Consider the following 24,496-nt stretch of genomic DNA (forward strand, 5'->3'; position numbering starts at 1 on the left):
AAATGGATTCATTAAGGAGTCCCTCCATTATTTTCCCAGGGATTGAGGTAAGGCTCACGGGTCTATAGGTCCCTGGATTGTCCTTCTTTCCTTTTTTTAAAGATGTGCACTGTTTGCCTTCTTCCAGTCATCCGGTATCTCCCCCGATCTCCAAGAGCCTTCAAGGATAATGGCCAAAGGTTCAGCAAGGTCTTATGTCTTCTGAGAGTGGTGTCATTCAGTCTTGTGCTCACACTTCTTGCAAATTGAGTTGTACAGGACCTGAGTTACAGAATTTTCTGTAAGTGTGAACATACATATATTCTGTCCCCTGCACTAAGAGAAGTAAAAGCATAATTTTCTTTTCCATATGTTTAAGCTTTAGAATCCATATTCTCTACAGTTGCAATAAGACTAAATTGCCTAAAAATCCAGAGTAGTTGTGGCTTATTTACTTCTAAAAGGCTTTGTTTTCGCTGCAAGGGGGTATGATTTTTATATCAAGATGACAAACTGAATTCAGAAAGTAAGAACCAAAGGGACCTCATTTTAAAACATAATCCGCTTGAAATTTGTAAAAAGAACTTTTGAGTGCTTTATGAGCAACAAATTCCCCTGACAATCTTTTTTTGGTTGTACAGTCTCTGTATATAGAAGTTTCCCTCCTTGGCTGCTGTGTGAGCACCCCTTCCCCCCACCACACACAAAACACAACAGGAAACTGACTAAATAGGGTAGCTGGCTAAGTGTTACCTAATGCACAGGGTACACTTCCTCTAATCTTTGCAGCACTAGCAACTGACCAACCCGCACAAAAGCGACTGAATACCTAACAAAATATCCTCTGGGAGGAATGCTCAAAATCTATGTAGTTAAGGGCCTCTCTTTTTTAGGTGAGGTCTTGTAGGTATCACAAGGGCTTTGCAGAGATCAAACTGTACATCACATAGCTATTTGAAATTAGTTAAATCGGTTAGTCAATCTTAAACTTGGCAGAAGATGAAATTGTATCTATTGTAACCGCTTCCAGTGTTAAGTGAGTGGCTCAAAATAATACCTGAAAAATACCTCATGAGTGAAGTTAAGACTTCTACTTTTTTAAAGTAAAAAGCCAGGTTGTGGCTAATAAACAAAGTCAAGAGTCCAAGACCTGTTCCAGAGTAAAGGTGTACAGCAGCTGGCTAATACCAGCTCTTAGCTAATGTAGGTTAATATCTTCGGTACCATGATTATGTTTAAGAAATGAGGCCTTTTGTGTTCAGTTTTTTGTTTAAAACTTTGTGGGAATGTCAGTGTCTATTGTGAAAATAAGTACCAAAATTAACTGCTGTTTTCTAGGTAAGTGTTTGTTTGGAATAAATCAATCTCGGAGAAAAATTCTTATGTTCCAACAGGTAGCTGGCTTGGTTGGGTTTTCAACAGATTTTAGCAAAAAATTAGCTCGCTGTTTTATACATATCAGCTTTAACAATTTTCACTGTACCTTATTTACTGTACACTATTCAAACCCTGCCCCAACTACATTACTGTTAATTTCTTCGTAGGTTTTTCTGTTACTCATCACTAATTGTAATCCACGTGTGCATAAAAGATCCCAGAGGGATGAGTGGTTTTTATCTACATTTACAGGCAAAGGTTTAAAAAATCCATAACCATTTGAGTGCCAATCACCTAATATATTATTTTGTTAGTCTTTAATGTGCTACATGACTGCTTGTTTGTTTTGTTAGGATACAGACTAACATGGCTACCTCCTACCTCTCTGTTACTGTTCAATTTGGAGATTATATAACCTGAATTTCCATTCCCCGGCCCCCAAATACTGTGCATTATATACAGCTTTTTATTGGGCTTTAATTACATTTGACCTTAATTTATAGCATTTCCTAGCCCTCTGCTTTCTCACCCCTTGTGTGGCTCTGGTTCTTGTCTCCTCTACTTTCAGACTAAATTTTGAGTGTGGCGTACACTAAAGAAATCCCCTCTCTCTCTCTGTTCTAGGGCCCAGCCTTAGCTGACCAGAACTTCAGTCTTGTCTACCTTGGAGTGTGTCTAGTGCAGCTAGACTCTTCAGGGCATTCAGCTGCAAAACTCTCCCTAGTACTGAAGATATGGTAACTGCTGTTTTTGCAGAAGCTTGTCACTGTCTGAATTTGGGTTTTCATCAGTATGGCAGAAGAAACATCCCTGTCACAAAGGCTACTTGCCTGCCAAATGCCAAGTTCCTGCTTCAAAGTATGGTGGCACAGGAAACTCTCAAAAGGTTCCCAGAATTTGATAAGAGCAAAACCATATCTATCTTGAATTTTGTTCCCAGAAATAGCTGAAGAATTTTAGCTCTAACTTCAATAAAAAATCAGTCTGCGGCAGGTGATTGCAATGGAAAACTTCAGCCGGACCACTTAGTTTGGCAAAGTTGTTGTAAGTAATTGAAAATACGGTCTTGTAATGGAACAGTTCTAGGTAGCACCTTAATATTGGTGCTGCTAGCCTGGTTACATATGTTAGTGCAGCTGAAAAGTGTTAACAATTGTGGTCTCTAGAAAGCAGCACTTTAAATGATAGTTTTCTTGTCAATGGACTGCCTAAAGCCCACTCTCTCGCGGTCTTCGGCTTCTTTTTAAGGGTGACAGCTGCTCCTTACCACATACAACTAACATAAGTTTCTTTGATAGCAGAGATCTGATGAGTTGTGTATCTAGCTCCTACCAAAGCCTAACAAATATATGGAGCATTTTCAGATGTGTTAGGTACAGTTTTTCAAAAAGAACTGGCTCAAGAAGGCATTCTGACCTAGTGTGGCTAATGTGTGCCAGTAGTGTAACTGAGTTTTTTGTTAGCAGTTGTTAACTGTCATGTCCCTCCCCCCCACCACTCCACCCTCCAAGCTTTATGAAAATTGGCTTATGATTATACATTACTCAAAGATGTTTTATGCTAAATGGGTCATGTAACATTTTAATTTTACAGTTAGTCTGAATCTGTGTATTCTTTCTGGGCATGTATCCTTCTTATATATAAGGAACTGAGCGAAAGCCGTGCTAGTCTGTATACTATCAAAACAAAAGCAGTAAAGTAGCACTTTTTTTGTTCTTGTATATAAGTTAGAAATAGGAAGTATGGATCTGTTAATTCTAAATGTTCTAAGAAGGGCCATCACTAATGCCCTGGTACCTGATTGGCTCACCTTGATTTTTTTTTTTTTTTTTTTTCCTGATTTGTTCACCTTGATTACTATTTTTGGTTCTCTGTGCCTTAAATATTGAGTCTGTTCTCCTATGGCTATAGTCTGAAGAAGGGGGTCTGTCCTACAAAAGCTCACCAAATTATTTTGTTAGTCTTTAAAGTGCTACTTGACTGCTTTGCTGCTTTTTTTTTTTTTTTTCCCCCCTGGAACCTGTATGGCTCTTTGATCAAGTGAATGACCCGTGAATAGCCTCATTTGCCATGTAAGCCCAACCTGATTGGCGGTGGAAAGAGCTGTGGCTAGGCCACCTAATGCTGAAATGCATTTTGCATCTGATGATTTCTCATTCAAGGTGGGGGCAAGGAGGGATGTGAAGTTGGTGAAAACTAAAAATGGGAGTTACCTGACGTGGAGAGATCATTTTCTCCACAGCACTCACCACCTAAGACGACTGCTGGAAACATCTAATACTGAGTGGGGGTAGGATTGGACCCAAGCTAAGAGGCTGCTTAGCTTATGAAAAGTTTAGAACAACTGTTTAGGGTAAGAATGTGCATGTAACAAGTTTTTTAGTACGTTAGAACTCAAAAGCATTTTTTGTTCATGTTAATTTAGTAACTGATCACTTTCACTTGCAGTCACTTAAATCCTGCTTTTTATCTGTCTGCACCACCACCCTCCTTTTTGAAGGAAGGATGGTAATTAGGGTGTTGGGAGTTCACTAATGGAGTGCTGCGCTGCATATGCAGCACTTCATTAAGCAAATTCCCGCGGCCCCCCGTCCCCCACAGCAACTTCAAAGTACCAGTGGGTGAGTGGTGGCTAGAGGTGAGCCGGTGCTTGAAGTTTAAAACTTCGAAGTTGCCATGGGGGGGAATTTGCTTAATGAAGTGCTTCGTATGCAGCACAGCACTTAATTAGTAAACTCCCAACACCCTAATTACCATCCTTCTTTCAAAGGAGGGTGGTAGTGTGGACGCAACCAAAGTGTGTGTATTGTCAAGCCCAGTGAAAATTGTTATTATACAGGGGGCAGAAGAATGCAGCCACTGCTCATATCCCTCTTCCATTGAAAAGGAGGGTTGAGCTGACCTAATGAGGTGTCTGTGTGCAAACCGTTTACACAGAGTAAGATGGATTTGTTTGGGGTATTAGTCCCATTTGGGGCTTGGCTTTCTGTGTGCTGAAGGCTCTTGGAGCTGACTTGGTTTAGTGTCTGTGTTGCTCTGGGAGTGATGAGGCATGGTAACCCTAACCCTGTGGTTTGGTTGGGGAAGACCAGAGAATCTGGTCCAGCAGGCCAGAGGATTGGAAGCCTGACAGAGCAGGAAGGCAGGTGTCAGTGGCATGATCAGCATACTGGGCAACAAGTTGAAGGGGTTTTTTATTCAATCCTGTCAGAAAAATGTTTATCTTCTGTATGGAAGATACTTTAAAACTGTTTCAGTGTCCATTTTTTTTCTGTAGTTGAGGCAAAAGGAGTAAAAGATTCCATTTTCATGATCAATTGTCCTGGGAAACTATGAAGGTCTCCCAGAACCTGGTAGAGTTCTGTACATTGTTCAGTAATGTTGAAAGAATGAAAATGAAGTCCTGGCATATGTATCCAGTATTGATTTATAGAGTAAACCCTCAAAATGTGCAATTTTGAGTTGTGTTTAATGAGAGTTAAGCGCAACTCAAAATTCCACTCAGCCCGCCTTCCCCTGTTCATGGCTCCAGCTCATCTCCCTCCCCCACATGCTGCTCTGGTTCACCCCTGCTCCCTTGCTACCCTTGCAGCCCAAACCCTCCCCAACTGGTCTTACCCCACCTCCAAACTCAGGACTTACCTTTCAAAAGGAGCTGCAAGTGCTCTTGCTGCTTCCCCAGCTGCTGAACATGCTTTCCACCAGGGAAGAAAGCTACCCCCCCCAAATTACAAGAAATTTGAGTTATGTGAGGGTGAGTGGGAACACAACCCTCATAGAACTTGAGGGACTACTGTATAGTGTGTCATTGGTATTAATGTTCAAGAGACAAATTACCCAAACTGCAAGTGTAGTCAATTGATTGCACACTTGATTCAGTCTCACCCAAATCTACCAGAAGGCACTGTAGCACAGTACAGGAAAGTTAATACAGTAACCTTTCTCTGTAAGTAGATTCTCGCAGCATGTACAGTTTATTTTGCACACAAGTTGGGCTCCATGGGTAATGCCCATAAAACTACTTACATACAGGGTACCTGTTGATGAGTTACCTGATTTTGAAAAGTAGCATGTAAGACTGTTTCCCAGTTGCTTTGTTTTTCTCAAGAGAGAGGGTACAGTCACTGGATGGCCAGTTGAGAACATAGAATGTGCACAGACGCTGTATAATGAACAGGGAAGCCAAATACCTTGTCCTCAGCAACTCTTTTTTTCAAAAACTTTGCTATATCAATTCTTTCTTCAAGTTTTTCAGGGTCCTTGTGTAGTTTTCAGGATCTGATGAAATCATGGACAATCTGTGGATGGCCAGTTGAAAAGACACACACTTGCTGATTTTTATGAAATCCTTGATAGTTACAGAAGAAAAGAGATTTCAGTTAACTTTGCCATCTTTGTTGATACCCTACTTTTCCTTCCGACTAGAAAAGTGGACATTTGCTTAACGCGGGAGGGGAATGAAGATAATGCAATGTGGGAAGACAATGTCAAAGACCAGCAAGCATACCCAGAATGCTGTGGGAATGATGGAACTGTGGGATAGGTTCCCACAATGTACTACAACAGTACATGTTTGCCAGTTGAGTGTGGCAGCAATACATTTACTTTGTGAGGTGTGCCTGGGGAGGTGAGGATAGTCAAAAATCAAATTTATAAATTAGTTACAATATTGATATTAATAAATTTGACTTTCTCATAGTGTGGAGGCAGCCTCAGATATGTTCTATACCTAAAGAGCTTACATAGGGCAACAGTTAAGTGTGAACAAAGGATTTCTAGAAGTGGTTTTCTTCAGATTAGAAGCAATAAGTGCCTTATGGACAGGAAATGAATGATTGTTCAGTGAAAAGCACAAAGTGAGGGTGGAGATTAGGAGCCATTGCTCTGGTATGTGTGTGGATGGAAACTGAGAAATGGTCTGACAGAGTGAGATTAAGGCAATGGCAAGGTTCAAGAAAGGGCTGACAAGGTCAGGAAGGTGGTTCTGCAAACTGTTTCCTCTTGTGGATATGGTGCATAAACTCCACAGGCTGTTTTGCCAAAATACCTTCCTTTTTATGATGCGGGGGTGGTGGGGGGAAGGAAGCAATATGACAGTTTTCAGAAAGGGGATTTTAGAAGCAAAAAGGGAAGTGTGAGGCTACTCCCAATCATGTACCTTAGGCAATGCATATGCTAAAGCCGTTTGGAAAATTAAGACATACATACATTCCTGGGATAGGCTGGGCTGTAAATAACGTAATCTATCTTGAAAACAACTATAAGTCCTGTGGCACCTTATCGACTAACAGATTTATTGGAGAATAAACTTCTTGGAGTTTATAAACTCATTTCAGCAGTTAATGTGGAGTTGTGAACATCAAGAGAGGAGAAATCACGTCAGTTCATTCAGCGGGGATGCATGAGTTCAGTCAGGGGATGCCCCTGGTGGTGTGGTTGGTGTTAGGCTGATGGGAGTGGTTGGCCCATGACAAAAACAGTTGCTCTGCTCCTTGATGTTCACAACTCCACATTAATTGCCAATTATGGGCCACATCCACCCTGACTGAATAGACCCTGTCAACTCTGGCCCTCCCCTTGAACTGAGACTCTCTCTTTAAATCATTCTCTGATTACCCTCCCCCCCCATGCATCTGACAAAGTGGGTCTTTGCCCACCAAAGCTGATGCTCCAAAATATCTGTAAATCTATAAGGTGCCACAGGACTTGTTGTTTTTGAAGATACAGACTAACTTGGCTACCTCTCTGATACTTGTCGTTTTTGTGGCTACAGACTAGCACAGCTACCCCTCTGAAATCTATCATGAAGTCTCTCAATCAGTTCTCTTTCTTGTAGCGGAAATTATAAAAATGTGTGGTGGCCTGTATCTTTAATCTTGCCCTATACATCTGCCAGGGGAAGGCTGCGGGGGGGCGGCAAGGGAGGGTGAGAGGGAAGGAGAAGGAGGAAATAGTCAGTGGAACTTCTTATACAAGTACGACAATAGTGCTTACACAGGCAATGTGTCAAGTTAACAGTCCTGAGAGAATCAGTTAATCCTCATCAACTTCACCCCCTCTTAATTTACCTCAGAAAAAGACTTGGATGATTATTGTCCGAGGCAGGAAACAAATTCCATCATCCAATGCACTTCCTCCGATTTTCACATCTAGAGATTTGTTTATCCCTAATGAGTTACATGACAATGAGTCCCATCTCCAGATGTGGAACTCAAACCACTTATCTCATCAATACAAACAGCTTGAATTTCACCAGGACATTAAGTGGAAGCTGCTGCAGTCCCCACACCTGCATTTTACAAGTAGGTGCTGTTGCATGTCAAGTGCACTGCAGTAATCCAGTCTGAAGTTAATGAGGCCTGAATAATTGGTAGGAGCCACATCTCCTAAAGACTAATCTACCAAACAAAAATTTGGATGATGTAGTTGTCCGTGAAGAAACCATCAAGGATCCAGGAGAACCCCTAGATAGCAAACTCCAGTACCACTGTGAGCATACTTGACTGAACTTAACAAGAAGTTACTTTAGGTTGGCACATTAGAGACTGCCATCACCATCTCTCTTACCTGGATTGAACATACTCATGCACCAGAATCAGCAGGGATGCTGGAACAAGTTTTCTAGTGGGGGTGCTGAGATTCACTGAAGCAAAATTGTAAACCCTGTATATAATGGAAACCTCTTCAAGCCAGGGAGGGGGTGTGGCAGCACTATTTTCATCCTCAGTTCCACACCTATGATGATCAGTTTGAAATGGTGATAGTATTTCGTATGATCAGTACACTGAGGGCGGTGTAATCTGAGCCATTTCCTCTCCTTGTAGGCTTGGCAGACTGTTCCCACGTGAGGGCCCTGGAAGCAGGCATGCAATATCCCAATTCTGTTTCCTGTAGCTCTTCTTAGAAGACTAGAACCTCTCAAGTATGTCTTCTTGTTCATGCTATCCAGTGAATGTTGTATCTTATGGTCATTGTAGAGGTGCCAAACCTCTGAGAATACGCTTTTGCTGATCTCATCAGCCAATCTCTGTGCCCATGCTTCGGTCTGCATCCAGATGACATGCGTTGGAATGTGTTGCCTAGACAGGTGATGGATTCTCCATCCCTAGTGGTTTTTAAGTCCTGGCTTGACAAAGTCCCGACTGGGATGACTTAGTTGGGGTTGATCCTGCTTGAAGCAGGGGGCTGGACTAGATGACCTCCTGAGGTCCCTTCCAGCCCTAGGATTCTGTGATTCTGTCGGTGATTCTGTGAAATGGCTGAAGGCCCTCTGAGAGCCCCAGGTTATGTCAGAACTATTCTCCTCTCACCCTCCCCCCAATAATTGTTTCTTGAGAGGTCAGAGCGGACCACTAATGGAGATGGTCTCTTGAGCAGATGACCTCCTAAAAGTGACAATCTGTCAGTGGATTGTTTCTCCTAACAATAGTTTATCAGCAAAGTGGGACAGTCCCTAGACAGCAGCATAGCCAGTACTCAGTATACCAAAGTATTTAATTTTTGTTTCAGTTAAGTTGAAGAGTCATGTGGCAGTTCAACACTTAAAAGTAAACTTCTGCTTAGAATTTGCAGTCCAACTATTTTATTTTTCATCTGAAATCTTTCAAGCAGGTATTCAGCACTTGCTCTTTCATCTAGGTTGAGGTCCCACCTACAGTATAAATGCAACAGCATAATGCTTTAAATACAAGCATTACTGAACATGGTCACAAATATCTAAACTATTAATGAAGACCATGTTGGCCCATGGCTGTACGAAAGTTCAAAGGAGGTCAAGGGCCAGCACCCTGCTCTGTCATCTTTCAGCTTGTCTAATCTGCCTGAAGACTTTCAGTAATGAGGAGTATCCTGAACTCAGTACTCATTGGTAGGGTGGTCATTTGCCCCACTTTTGGCCAGACAGCCCTGTATTTTGGGTGCCAGAAAGGCATCCCAACTTAATTTACCACAGGGGTTAATATCCCCGTATTTGGCCCCCTGCTGATGCACAGGCACAGCTGCTGGCTGGAGTGCAGGTACTCGTTTTCTCCTAGAGGGCCAGCAGTGGGGCCTTGCAGAAGGGATGAAGTGTTGGGACATAGGGGGTGGTGGCTGCCTCCTCCTTCCCAGCTGGCTCAGGGAGGCTGGGATCCCACCCATGAAGTTCTGGCACAGGAGGCAGTGAGTCCCAGGCATTGCACAGAGCCAGCCTGAAGGGCATCCCATCCACTTTCTGTGGCTCTGCACCATCCAGCAGCCCTGCAAGCTGCTCAGGGCTCAGGATGACCAGTGCCCAGCCTAATGTGGAGTGAGGGCCACATGCTGCCCGGGGGTCACTGAAGCCAAGGCTGGGTACAGATTACTGGGATACAAGGATTAAGGAACAGAATAAGAAGATGGAATGGAAAAGCAGAATGTCAAAGGAGAAAGAACAGGAGGTACAGAATTTAAAGGAGTATGTAAACACGGGTAGGAGAGAAGGGACTGTCTAAGAAAGTAGTGGAGTTAGAAGAACTTGAAAGAAGCAGAGCCCAGGAACCTGAACCATATACTAAGTGCAGACTACACACCAAAGGCCCTGCATGCGTGGCCTGCTGTGGACTTTCCTGTGTGGGCAGCTGCAGGGTGCGATGTACCCAGCCTGGCCTGCCACGCATTTGGGCAGCCCTGCCCTGGGGTCAGCTCCCTATTGAGCTGCCAGGCTCCCAGAGGCCTGTGGGGGTGCCCAGACAGCCAGAGCTCCTGGGATGTGCGGTGTGGTGGTGCAGGCAGAAGCAGCAGAGCTCCAGACTGGGATGATGGTGCTGTGGTGGGGCCTGGGGCTCTTCTCTGGGGTCTGGCAGGTCCGTGAAGGTATTGGCCCCCCCACTTGTGGGACTGCTCCTCGCAGACAGGATGGCGCTGCCATGAGCTTCCTGGGAACAGTGATCTGCCCCCACCCTGCTGGTTCGCTCTGGCTACCCTGTGGGTCCCTGGAGCACGCAGTGAACACCTTTCACCTGGCCAGGGTGCCTTGGCTTCTCCTGGCACCTGGGGAGCAGCTGGCCGGAGACCCCTCCCTGCTGCTTTCTGGCAGCCCCCTGCCTGCTTGACCCATGTATTTGTGAGTCCTTGGCTCAGGACGGCTGGACAGAAAAGGAGCCACTCCTCCCAGCCCCCCATATCTCCGTGTGCCGTATTTGGGATGGGGAGATATGGTCACTGTATTAATTGGTATAGTCTGGATTGGATTTACAAGATTGGTGTGATGGTGAAAGGGACTGGGATATGGCTAATACTTGTAAGATGTGTTTAAAAATGCTCTAGGTATGCTCTATTGGAATACTTCAATGAATGCCATTGAGAGATTATATTATTGGCAAGGCTGTCCTTGGGCAAATCAGCCTGTATGGGCCCCCTGTAACCTGTTATAAAATATAAAAAGCTGAAATCTGGTGTGAGTAGGTGGATGGAAGGATGATGGACAATGGAGAATTGCAGGGGGAACACCTGTGCTTGGAGGGTGCTGGAAAAGGGAGGGATCTGGGGTTGATGCCCAATGGATGGGGTCAACCTGGTACTGGTATGTTCTGGTGGCACTAGGACCCTTCTGACTGGTGCAACAGCAAGTCGCAAGCTGACTGAGCATCATGGGCTGGGGTTGCGGTTGCCAGTGTTTAGTGACTGAGCAAAAAACTCTTGTGCTTCCCACTGGTGAGTGCAGACTGACCCTGCTCCTGGTTGCTCTAGGCCCTTGCTAGCCTCTGCCATGCTGGCCCCCCAGGTACACCAAATTTAATTCCTTCTAGGCCAGCCTAGTCAACCCTCCCTCTCCCACACTACAGCCCACTCTTTTGGGAGGTGGGGACCCAGAGCGGTTACCCTGATTTGCCTTATCCAAGGAATGACTCTGATTAGAGGTAGAGAATGGAGGATATGGTAAAGCAAATGGAATTTGCATGCAATGTAGTGCTTTGGTTGATAGAGGCCAGTAGCTGGGCTACTGGTGAGCAAGGTTTGGGCAGAACCTGTGGTGGGTGGGTGTGTATGTGTTGGGTGGGGGAAGGGTTGGGGTTGGCCGCAGGAGCTTGTGCAGAGCCCAGAGAGGGTGAGGGGTGGCAGCAGGAGGGTTCCCTGCAGAATCTTCACCCACCTCCTCATCCGCTATTTTAAACTTGCCTTGTGTCATACACCAGTATTCAAGGTTAAATTAAAACAAAAAGCCTGTTTCTACATTTTTTTTTATTGCAAATATACAGAATTTCAGCTATTGAAAATTAGGTTTTTTTGGGCTATCCTGAGGGACCTAACCACCATCTAGAACAGTGGAATCAGGAACACATTTCTCCATAGAAACAACCAACCAACTTACTCATGAACTTTTGGAACATAATCTCTTTGCAAGTTTGGGGAATTGCTGTATTGCTAGATCATAGAATTTTAGGGCTGGAAGGGAACTCAGAAGGTCATCTAGTCCAGCCCCCTGCCTAAAGAAGGATCAACCCCAACTAAATCATTCCAGACGTGACTGTGTAAAGCTGAGACTTAAACCTCTAGGGATAGAGATTCCACCACCTCTCTCAGTAATGCATTCCAGTGCTTCACCACCCTCCTGGTGAAAGTGTTTCCTAATATCCATCCTACACTTCTCCCTCTAACTTCAGACCATTGCTGCTTGTTCTGCTGTCACCGTTGAGAACAGTCTCTCTCCATCCTCTTGAGAGTCACCTTTCAGGAAACTGAAGGCTGCTGTCTGATCACCCCTCACTCTTCTCTTCTGCAAACTAAATAAGCCCAAGTCTCTCAGCCTCTCCTCATAGGTCATGTACTTGAGACCTCTAACCGTTTTTTGTTGTCCTTCACTGAACCCTCTCCAATGTGTCCATATGCTTTCTGTACTGGGTGGGGCACAGAACTGTACACAGTACTCTAGATGTGGCCTCACCAGTGCCGAGTAGAGAAGAATAACTTCTCTAGATCTGCAGGAAATGCTTCTCCTAATGCACCCCAATATGTCGTTAGCATTCTTGGCAACAAGGGCACACTGCTGACTCATATTTTAGCCTCTCATCCACTGTAATGGGTCCCACGTCCTTTTCTGCTGCACTGCTACTTAGCAGTCAGTCCCAGCCTATAATAGTGCTTGGGATTCTTTTTGTTGAACTGCATCAAATTTCTTTTGGCCCAGTCCTCCAATTTATCTAGGTCACTCTGGACCCTATCCCTACCCTCCAATATATTTCCCTGACCCACCCTAGCTTAGTGTCATCTGCAAATTTGCTGGGGGTGCAATCCATGCCCTCATCCAGGTCATTAATAAAGATGTTGAACAGTATTGGCCCTAAAACCGATCCTTGGGACACTCCCTTTGAAACAGACTGCCAGCCAAACACTGAGCCATTGACCACTACTCTTTGGGCCTGTTCATCAAGCCAGTTTTCCTTCCATCTTACAATCCTTGTATCCAGTCCATACTTCCTTAACTTACAGGCAAGAATGTTGTGGGAGACTATCAAACACTTTGCTAAAATCAAGGTATCTCGCATCCATTGACTTCCCATATCCACAGAGCCAGTTGCCTCATCATAGAAGTTAACAGCGGGTCAAGCTGTGTGGAGCCCGTGGAAGGTTCCTTCAGTGCTTGTACCAGGAAGCTATCCCCAACATTCTCCAAGAACTTCTTGGATTGTCTATGTGCTGCTGTATTGGTCTCCTAACAAATGTCTGGGTGGCTAAATTCTTGCATGATAATCAGGTCCGGTGATTTGGAAGCTTCTCTGAGTTGTCTGAAGAAATCCTCGTCTACCTCATCTACCTGATCTGGTGGTCTCATCACCTTTTTTTTTTTTTTTTTCTTCCCCCCCCCCCACTTCTAAGCTTAACCCAAAGACACTCATCTGTCTCTTCTTCCTCCATATACTGTAGCTCTGAGCAAATCATATTGTTCTCTCTCATTAATTTCAATGTCTCCTCCTTTTCTTCCCCGACTGTCCTTCCTGAACAGTTTATACCCTTCCATGATTGTGCTCCAGTCACGCAAGTCATCCCACCAAGCCTCCGTTATTCCAATCACCTCATACTACTTTACCTGTGTCAGGGCCTCTAATTCCTCCTGTTCAGTTCCTAAGGTGCTTGTACACAAATGCAAGAAGCTTAGTTAATAATCTGATTGGCCTACTTTCTCCTTTCGAACAACTGGTCCTCCTTTGTTGTACCTTCTTCCTTCCCCACTTACCTCCGGTAAGCTCAGTGGTTTGAGCATTTGTCTTGTAAACCCAAAGTTGTGAGTTCATTCTTTTGAGGAGGCCATTTAGGGGTCAGGGATGGTACCTGGTCCTGCTGGAGTCCAGGGTACTGGTCTTGATCTCTGTGTCCCTTCCACCTCTGAGGTATGTATATGTAAGTAATGTGGTGATGCTTGGTGTGTCTCATATATATGGCCAAACCAATTTTCTGCTTGATGTTGCTGTACACCTAGCTATGGTAATGTTGAATGAAGTGCAGTTTGTATCTTTCATGCAGCACTGTCCTGATGGGAGGGAGTGGGGCAATACTGCTGTAGGGATTACAGGGTCTGGCACTGTGGCAGCAGGAGCCACTGCCGTGCAGGAGTCAGAGCAGTGCTCTGCTCAGCTGCACTGCCCAGCCTAGTCTCACTGGCCCACTCTGTGGGAAGGAGAATACCGGGGCGCTTTGGTTTCCACAGCTACAGGGAAGCTGAGCAGAGCAGGCTGGGAGGAGTGGAGCAGGTTTGTGAGCTCCCACCACCGAGGTGAGGAATGGATAAGAGACAAAGCCTTGTGTCTCAGCACCAGACCCTTGGTCCCAGGTAAGTCCCTGTCCATAGGACAGTTGGGGTGGCCACTGCAGAGTGCCCCCCCCCCCCCCCCGCCACCAAAAGCATGGGCCTGGGGTGGCTGCCCTTCCTACTCCTCTGGACAGGACAGCTCTGATCTTAAATTCCTGTAATTATTTAGAACTTGTCATCTAACAAAACCATGTTAAAGCCTTCTTGCTGTCAAGTGTTTCATTTAATCTCTGTTTCTGTTATGAGAATTTTGAACACTTGATAGGTATCTAGACACTTTGAGGGAATGGTGAATTGGTGTTCCACAGAAACCAATTTTCTGGCATGCCAGGTGTAACTCCACTGAATTTGACTTGTAATAGACTGGTCTCCAAATCTTGTGAATGATGCACATAGTGATTATTCCCTTGTGAAAGATAAATAGAACCTCAGTTATGAATATCTAGTTAGGAACTGACTGGTCAACCACACACTTTATTGGTAACCAGAAGAATGCACATAAGCCAAAACAGAACTGCAACATAATGATAAAGGCAAATAAGTACTTGTGTTTAATCATAAACCCCCCCTTTTTTTTTTTTTTTAAAAAAAAAAAAAAAAAAGCTTAAACTGACAAGGTAAAGGAAGTGTTTCTGTGCATGTTTCATTTAAATTATGGTGGTTAAAAGCATTTTTATTGTGTATAATAGTTTCAAAACTATATTAAGCCAATGTCCACTTGTAAGCGTTTGAAAGAACCACTGTAATGTTTGTTCAGAATTATGAACATTTCAGGGTTACAAACAACTTCTGTTTCCAGGGTTGCTAACTCTGAGGTGCTACTGTAGCCATATGTGCAATTCTCTGGAAACGTTTTAAACAGTCTTCTGCAACTGAAATGCTTTCATTTCTTCCTGGGAACTGACTGGAACTACATTCCGTCCTGAGTGACCACTTAAAAGCTAAACCAGACAATTCATTAAGCAAATTTGAGACATGTTAACAGTTTTGCCATTGATACTAAGGCTTTGATGTCTGCAGGTGCATGTCTTGGCTCTGCAAATACCTGCATTTGTCTCTGACTTAAAACTGCATGTAAATTATAATGCAAATTAGGTATATTGCTCATGTTTGGCAGGCTGCCAATACACATCTTGTTACTGCAAAGAGTGAACAGCTGTGTTAAAGCTCAGTTTCCTCACTCTGGGTTTTTTGATCTTCAATAATTCTTGCTGATTGTGGGATACTAGCAACTTACTGAAACTTTGCCAAATATCATAAACTGGTGTTAGTGAAATAGCTGTTGAGGGCAAAATCTTTGAAAAGAATTAGGGAAACCCATAAAAGTCATGGAAGATGGGAGAGATTCCAGAAGACTGGAGAATGGTACTGTATGTGCCCATCTATAAAAAGGGATGAAACAGCAACACAGGGACTTCCAGACCAGTCAGTTTAACTTCTGTACCAGGAAAGATAATGGGGCAAAAAAATTGAGAATTTCATTTGCAAACACCTGGTCAGTAATGGTCTGCATGGATTTGTAAAAAATATCTTATCAAAAAAAGCTGTCTGGTTGGTTTGAGCCAAGTGGATGGAGGGAAAGGGGTAGATGTTGTATTTCTAGCTCTTTAGTAAAGCAAAAAAAGCAGTCATGTAGCACTTTAACAAAATAATTTATTAGGTGACTAGCTTTTGTGTGACAGACCCACTTCTTCATATCTGTAGCCTTATGAGAACAGACTCAATATATAAAATACAGAGGTCCAAACATTACCAAGGTTGGCAAATCAGATGGAAGAGCAGAAAGAGCTAGGTGTGGGGTGGGGAAGTTAAGAGTTAGGTCAAACATCAAAGTATGTGAGAGCACTAATAATGGGTGGTATAATTGCTGTCCCTTATCAAACCATGTGTTAATGTGTCAAATTTGAATATGAACGTTCTGACCATTCTCTTCTCCAAAACACAGGCTCTCGGGTCTTTAACAGAGTAGCCCACTCTATTAAAGTCCTGGCCGATGGGTTTGTGTATTTGGAAATTTTTGATGTCTGCTCTATGTTCATTCATTCTTTGGTGAAGAGTGTTTGCAGTTTGCCCAATATACATATTGTGTGGGCATTACGGGCACGTGCATATGATGTTGTTTGAGGAACAGGAAAATGCCCCTGATTCTGTAATTAACATGGTTAGGTCTACTGATAGTATCTCCAGAATAGATACGTGGACAAAGCTGGCCATGGGGCTGATTGCAAGTAAAAGTTCCAGGACTGTGGTGTTATTTTTAATTTTAAAAAACATTTTTATATCAAGTATTTGTTTTGTTTCAAATTTATTAATTGAATTTTTTGTTTGGGGGGGGTTGGATGGTAAAGAAGAGGTAGGGGGGAGTGTGAGGGTTTCCTCAAAAATCAAAATGGGGAGCATGATGCCGAAAGGTTTGGGGAACCACTGGTCTAAATCCATAATGTTCTGTTGCTCTCCAGATACGTGAACTTCTCTATTTTCTTTAGTTTGATTTTCCCCCTCTGCACTGATTTTCCTCTTTTTTCCTTATCTCCACATACCATTGTTTTACTTTTATTGATGTTCATAATCAGTCCGTACCACTTCCCTTCCTCGTTTTATCACTGGCACCATTCTCCCAAGCTGCTTCTCAACTTCCTCAATGCTGCAAACCTCAAGTGGTTAACTCTCATCCCATGCACCGATTTCCCTTCTATCTCTTCCTCTTTTTTTTTTTGGCTCATCACTCTCTCAGGATACATGATGAAGATGCTTTGCGATATCTGTTCTTCTTGTCTTGTACCTCTAATTGTTCTAAACCAACTCCCCAGTTCTCCGCGTGTTCTCACCCCTGCCTCTGCGCTGTCATTGATATCCTTCAACTGTATCAGTCTATCCATTCCATATGACTCCAACATCACCAAGGTCACATTCTGATCTATACTGTCACATGCCTTATGAAAATCAACTGTCATTGTCATCATCATCAGCACCTTGCCTAGATAACTCATTAGGGCAATTGTTCTGTAGTTCTTGTACTGCAATTTGCTTACTTTCTTGTATATTCCTTAGGTGCCTTCCCTTCTTTCCACACTATATTACATAGTTTGTGTATTTTCTGAATCATAGTTTCTCTGCCATATTTGATCATCTCTCCTGTGATCTTATTGTTTCTAGGGCTCTTGTTGCTTAGTCATTTCACTGCTGTTTCTACTTCCTCCTTTGAAATATGGGTCTCATTCTTGATGCTCAGCGGCAATATCTTTGAGTTCTTTGATCGGTCTCTCTGAGACACTTTGGTCCAATATCTCATCCATTGCTGCACAGCTTTCCCCTTGTTCATGAGCACTTCATCCTTTTCCTCTTCGATCGCCATCTGTTTTGGCTGCTACTTCCTATTAATATTCCTAATCATTTTATACACCTCCCTCGTCTTATGCTCGCCATAATACCTCTGTCTTCACACTGCTCCTCGAGTCATTTTGCCGTACCCATTCTGGCCTCTTTCCTTACCTCGTTGCATTTCACCCTATATTGCTCTTCTGTCCTCTGGGAAACATCTCTTCTGATCTTCAACACTCCCTTCACTTGGACCAACTTCAGTTTCTCCTGTGTAATCCATTTCTTATGAATCTTCTCTTCTGGAAATGTCTGCTCGATTGCATCTTCTATCACTGTGGCTGTCCCTTCGACTCTCTTATCTGGGTCTTTCTCTGTGCCTGCATTCCTGATCTTCTCTTGGAGCACTGCTCTGTGTATGTTCCGTATTTCTTCCTCACCTCGCCTCACCACGTCTCTTCTTTCTTAAACTGTCTCTTATACTTTGTCTTGAGTTTTATCTTGATATTTGTGGTTTGAGTCCATATCTGCTCCTTGGAAAGTTTGGCACTTGCTGTACTGATGTCCATCTTCTTCGCATCAAGATCTTATCTAATCATGTTCATGGACTTCCCGTCATTCAATTGCCATGTCCACCTCCTAAAGTCTCTTGATGAAATCTCATGTTACAAGTCTCCATTTCGTGTTCTGTAACACACTCTAGTAGCTTCTTGCCTTGTTCATTTTCCTCCTGTATACAAACCTTCCCATATCACTCTTCCAACCTTCATTATCTGTTCTGACCTTCATGTTCCAATATCCTGTAATGATGAGCAAAGCTGTCCTTTGGTATCTCCTCCAGCTTCTTTAAGTCTTCCTCCTGTACTGTTAGACATGTGGGTGTACACCTGAACAACCAATGTGTTGAATAGTTTTACTACAAATCTTGCTACCATCATGCTTGCACTAACTGGTTTGTCTCCCAACAATGCTCCTCGAGCTCTTTGGCTAAGAAGGAACCTGACTCCTGCCATGTGCTTTTTGTTCCCTGACCAAATGACTTCACAACCACACACCTCTCTCGATGCTGCTGTCCAGTGCATCTCCTCTTTCCAGGCATGGAACCCCTAGACTTCATGGTGGAGTTAGAAGTAGTAATCATTCTGCATTTTTTCTGTGTTGAGCTAGAGTACTGTGTCCAGTTCTGGAGGCCACATTTCAGGGAAGATGTGGAGAAATTGGAGAGGGGTCGAGAGAAGAGCAACAAAATGAATAAAGGTCTAGAAAACTGAAAGAGTTGAGATTTAGTCTTGAGAAGAGAAGGTTAAGATGGAACATGATAGTTTTCAAGTATCTAAAAGGATTTTATAAGGAGCAAGGAGAAAAATTTATTTTCCTTAACCTTTGATAGGAGAAGCAGCGATGGGTTTAAATTGCAACAAGAGAGGTTTAGATTTCACCTTGGTAAAGTTCCCGATTGTCAGGGTGGTTAACCATGGGAATAAATTGCCCATGGAGGCTTTGAAATCTCCATCCTTGGAGAAGTTGAAGAACAGGTTAGACCAACCACCTGTAAGGGATGATATGATATATAAATGTTGCGTTTTTTTTTTTTTTTTTTTTTCTTGCCATGAGTGCAAGGGACGGGACTCTGACTGATAGAAGAATTATTACTTGTGCTCAGTTCCATGATTCTATAATTTTTGTACAAAATGTAATCTGTACATGCAGCATTTGTTTTTACAATGACTGTCATGTCTTTTTCTGACCCTGTTCTTTTTATGTGCCAGGGCCTTACTGTGGAATACATATCAGTAAAGACAGGGTAAATGGTATTTTTGAATGTCACCATAGGGTTTACCAGGCCTTTAATTGAAATAGCTATCAAAAACTTGCTTTCTGTAGTGTGGCTCTTGGCAGAGGGCTTCTCTTCTGGAAATAAGCCAGGTGAAAGTGGGGGACTGAAAAGGAATACCAGATACCGAAGAAGGAAACTGAAGTTAACTACTTCTATAGATATACCTTAAGTTTATTGTTTGGCTTTTTCTTATGGACAGAATTTGAAACAGCTGCCCAAGAGAAGATCTTAGATAGCAAAACATCTTTACAGGAAACTTATTAAAGGAGCTAATGCTCTCAGTGTCTTTGAGGTTTATAAGATTGCTACGTCCTTCAGTGGTTTGAGTTCTAATGAAACTTCATTTGGCATTCCCAGTGTCCCCCTTTTCTACAGGCATCATTATTTGACATGAGGCAGTTTTCTGTTGTTTGTATTTCAGCCAGGAAACAGTGAACTCATTTAATTCCTGAAACCTCTAAGAGCTTGGCTCAACCTGCAGCCCCCACTGCTGGGGGAAAAGGGAGCAGTGTCTAACCGTTGTTCAGTGAGTATTGAGTAGGAGTTTAACAATGGGTTCTTTAGATTTCTTGACAGTCTTTTTAAGATGTGGTTGCTGTTGTACATCTGTTTTATGGCAGGGGTGAACAGACTTTTTATGTATTGGAGAGGTAGCCAGGTTAGTCTGTAGCTTTTGAGAACAACAAGAAGTCTTGTGGCACCAAAACATCTGTTAGTCTATAAGGTTCCACAAGACTTCTTCGCTCTCGAAACTTTTTATGCTGGGCCCCACTTTTTTTCATCCCTGTATTTAGCAAGGTCACCTCCAACCTGTCTACTGTAATCTAAACCAACTGAAATTTCAGTTGATGTTCATATTTTTTAAAAAAAAAACTTTTTGGCACGTATAAGGATCTGTAGAATGTAAAAACTTTATTAATCGGGAAACAAATGTGAATGCACACAACAGTAACATTTTAGCATTTTTAGTGAGGTGGATGAGCCTGAGACAGGTCATGCTGTGTCCCTCATGAGGGGGGCCCACGTCCCACTTTGCGCAACCCTGATTTAAAGAGAAAATTAAAGATGGAAATCCAGGGAAGATGGAAGCTATGGAAATGAGCATGTTTAGATTCCTTAGACTCTGCCCCTCATCAAATACAAAATCATCAGCTTGACATACACCTCTCTGGGGACCGCAGTAACACCTTTTTCCCCTTCAGAAAGATTGTTTGTTTGTGCCTCCCTTCTCTCTCCCCCGCCCCGGCCCCGTGTCCATGGGCAGCCCCTGGAGACTGCCTTGCTAATGTGAACATGTAACGTAAAAAGCATAAAGAAGGCAGTTTTCTCACCATTTGAACCTTACATGTGTCACTGCCATTCATAATATTAGACAATTTGTGTAGCTGTGTATGCAGACATCACAGGCTTTTTTCTCCCTGTATGCTTCAACTGGATTGGATTTCTGAAACAAAGCAGTGGCTCTATACAATCTGCCTAGTTCAGAGCATGTCTAATAACCATTTCAAAAGTGCTGTATTTTGAGGTTACCTTTGCAGTCTTAGTGTTGGTTTTACAGTACCAGTGGCCAATATAATGGATGACACAAATTTTGAAGAGGGGAGATGACCTGACCCAGATTTGGATCAGAAAACTTAACTAACATGAATCAGTTCTTTCCCTCCACCTGCACTTTACGTGTCAGTCTAGTTGCAAAAGTTGTTTTGTTTTTGTTTTTTGACAGAGATGCTATTGTTTCACAGTGGGAATTTGTTTTCATGTAAGACGCAAACACACCTGCTCATTCTGGTAACTTGGACCCAGAAATTCTTGGTTTCTGAAGTGGTTACATTAAGGAAGGCTCAGCCATTTTCTCTCTGCCTAAGAGCAGAAATGTCATGATCGCATACAAAGCACTGAAAGAAACATTTGCAATAAGCTCTGCAATTTTTACAAAGTCATCTGGCAAAGCAACTAAACTGAAGGGAATGAGTCTTTAAATGATGCATTTTTGGATATATAGCTTAAGTAAACAATTGGATAGCTTCAAGTGGATTCCTTAACTGCCTTGTTGGGCTACTTCCACTCTTTAATCTGGAAAAGCAGATCTGTGTACTGAATACACTGTGTTCTAATATTCAGCTTTGGATAATTGATTGCTTTCTGCCTTTGTCCATAACCATTGTTTTTGCTAGCCTGTTCTCTGATTCTCTTCCCCTTGAGAAGCCTAGCACTTATATAGAAAACACACATCTGTTGCAACAGTTTTTTAAATCAGTGCTGTCAAACAGATGAGTCCAGACCCTTATTTCTAATCCACAAATTGCAGACAGTATCAACATTTACCCAATATACTTACTCCAAAATCCAGTCACAGTGTAAAGTGCTGACTTTATGTCACTTTTCAGCAACAGTATTTAGTATGGCCTCTCCGTAGCTTTCCAGCCTCCTATTAAACAATTCCAGCTGGCAGGGCAGAAACAAGGTACTTCCGTAAGCATTCCCACGATCCTTAAGTAAGGAGCATGACCTTTCAACCATGTGCCACTTTCCTCCCTTGACATAAGAGAGTGGGAGGTAAAGACAATACTTGCTTAGAAGGATCCCCTGCCTGGGGTTGGCTGCTGGAGCTGGGCATTTGTAGGCCATCTAAACAGTATCTTCCTCTAGGGACTGAGAGGTTAGGAGGGGAAAGAGAATTGATTTCATTAAATGCAGAGAATGGAAGAGAAACAAACCAGACAATTCTCTGAGCTTGTCAGTTATAGTAGATTGCACTGTTGAGTTATGAACTTGGACCCATTAGTTACAAAATAAGGAAAGGGGCCCTTTACTTCAGGGTTCTCAAACTGTGTGCCACAGCCCAAAGATAGATTGATGGTCCCAGTTAGGCCACCATACACAAAACTGGGAGATGAGGGAGGCCACTGCCACCCCTTCCTGCTCTCAAAACTGTATACATTGTCAGAATGGCAGCCAATGATTGCTCCTGCTCAGGAGGCAGCCTAGCATGCCTTCAGGCAGCAGTGGGTGAAGCAGAGCCGTTGGCAATAGGCAGAGGGCGAGGCGAAGGAACCAGCTGTGATAAGCAGCAGTTCCCAGGGATGCTGGAAAGCTTGTGGCTCTTTTTGCTTCCCAACACCTCAGTATGCAGACCATGGCTGTTTAGGTGCAGTGGAGTATTGGCTACCTAGCCCTGGCAGGGACCAGGTCTCGACCATTCTGTTCACTTTGTGCTTGGATTGTGATTTGAGACAGTCACTTGTCTGTGATAGCATTGATCCTCAAGCCCTTCCCTTATGCCTGGGTAGAGGGTGTCTGAGGTGGTCCAGGCTGTTGGGTGGGTGACTAGGGCAAGGTTGCTAAGTAACAAGCTCCAGGCATTCAGCAAATTGGTGAGATGGAGGGTGTCAGTGGGGGCTCATCCCGGTTGGGGTGAGGGGCTGTGTATGTCTTGTAAGGCCCTCTCCTAGACATCTGCATGGTAACAGTGGGTTATTTTGCCTATTGCAGCTGTAAAGGTGGGCTTCATGCAGTGGGGCAGGGGCGGTGCTGAACTCAAGCATCTAACTGGCTTGGTGAAAGAGCTTATTCCCCTTTCTGAATGGTGAAGGTTATGCGGTGTTGATTATATGGTTGTAATGTCACAGCAAGCTGCCCATATTATAGCATTTGGAATGACAGGCAGTAGGAAGTGATAATCTTTAGATTTTTTGTAATCTGTGCAACTGTAGAGAAAATTTCATACAAAATTTTGCAAGGCTTTTCTCTGCCTGTGCCCTAGATGCACTTGCATAATGGAGATATGAAAAATGTGTGTTCTCTGATTTCTTGCTGGGAGGCCTTGCTAGACCTTTATTTAGACAAATAAAGCTTTCATGTAATCTTGTGGGGGGGGGGGGGGGGGAACATCTTGTGCCTGCAGTGAAACAGAGATACTGTAGGTCTTGAAGTGTGGCTCTGCAAACCATAAAGCCAAAGAAAACTGTTCTTGTTGCTCTGCAAGGAAACATAGTGACCAAGATTCAACCTTTTGTTTCACTGTGGAAGATAGCTGATGCTCTAAAACATTTCTTAAACTTATTGAGACCACTAAACACCAAATTGTATTTTTTTAATGCAGAAAACCTATGGATATCTTCCTTAAATTGCTGTTAGACAAAAAAAAGGGCAAAACAAAGTCATTTAATCAGGTATCATAGCAATGAAGAAGTAATATTGTATCTGGTTTTAATAACAGAAAACACATATACCATCAGTGTCAGACATCCACAAGTTGTTCACAGGACACCAGTGTTCTATGGAACATAGTTTTAAAAAACAATACTCCAGAATAAATCGCTGAATTTATTTTTTTCTGGCTATGTGCGGCAATCTGCAGAACAAGAGCTTGCCTCTTGATACTGAAGGGATGTGCAATGACTCCTGTCATGTGCAAGTTCCAAATTGTCTTGAAAAACACAGATGCATAGTGGCTGGAGTTAATTGTAAATTATGCAAGTAGTGGATAACCAAATATTTACAGGCATAGTTAGTATACACACTAATGTTCTGGCATTCCAGTACAGTCACCCGATTCTCAAATCAAGCTCTCTGCAGGAAGTGCACGTGTTCAACCTCAGTCTGAGTTGCTAGTTGAAAATAAGTGGTTTGGTTTAACTGAGGGCCATATTTGGAACCTAAACATCTAAGGCTGTATGTCTGTAAATAATGGTAGATGAAATCTGCTTCACTTTATCTGTAATGGAGGTGGGCACCACATCTGTCTCCCAATATGCAAGGTTTCATTTTGATTGACTAAAGATTCTCCTTTGAAAGAACCAGTATGAAGGGGCCAAATGGATTTCATTTGTAGATTTTTCTCAATCCCATTTTGTTGCAGTAGTGAAACCTTTATAAATGCTAATAAAATACTATGCCATAACATAGCACCCTTTTCTTAGAGGAGAGAAACATTAAAATATAATTCTCATTCCTTTTACTTACTTTGATTTTCTTACAGTGGCAGTAAAGAGGCTGAGATTTCCAAAAGAGCCTAAGGGATTTAAATGCCCAAATCCCATTTACTTCACTTAGAATTGGGTACCTACTTCAGGCACCTCTGAAAATCTCAGTAACATGGAATATGAACACTATGGGGGCATCTCTTGAGTTTCTGAATCCTTGTCTGGCAATTTAGCTTGCCCAGCTAACCCCATAGCAGCCTTGTTTAACTATATTTGTTGTGCCAAAGCCTTGAT

At 43.0% G+C, this 24,496-nt stretch overlaps 1 protein-coding gene across 3 annotated transcripts in view; it reads left to right on the forward strand.

Moving 5' to 3' along the window:
- Positions 1 to 24,496, forward strand: part of CAPZB (capping actin protein of muscle Z-line subunit beta) — a 133,356-nt gene that overhangs the window by 13,411 nt on the left and 95,449 nt on the right. Inside the window, exon 1 of one of the 3 annotated variants that reach the window (XM_075018137.1) lies at positions 8,253 to 8,278. The exons of the other annotated variants lie outside the window; for them this stretch is intronic. The gene's annotated coding sequence lies outside the window, so the exon portion shown is untranslated. Of the gene's footprint in view, positions 1 to 8,252; positions 8,279 to 24,496 lie in introns of those variants that run through there. 3 annotated transcript variants of the gene reach the window in all.

This window comes from Carettochelys insculpta, chromosome 23 (assembly GCF_033958435.1).
Source record: "Carettochelys insculpta isolate YL-2023 chromosome 23, ASM3395843v1, whole genome shotgun sequence".
Classification (NCBI taxonomy): domain Eukaryota; kingdom Metazoa; phylum Chordata; order Testudines; family Carettochelyidae; genus Carettochelys; species Carettochelys insculpta.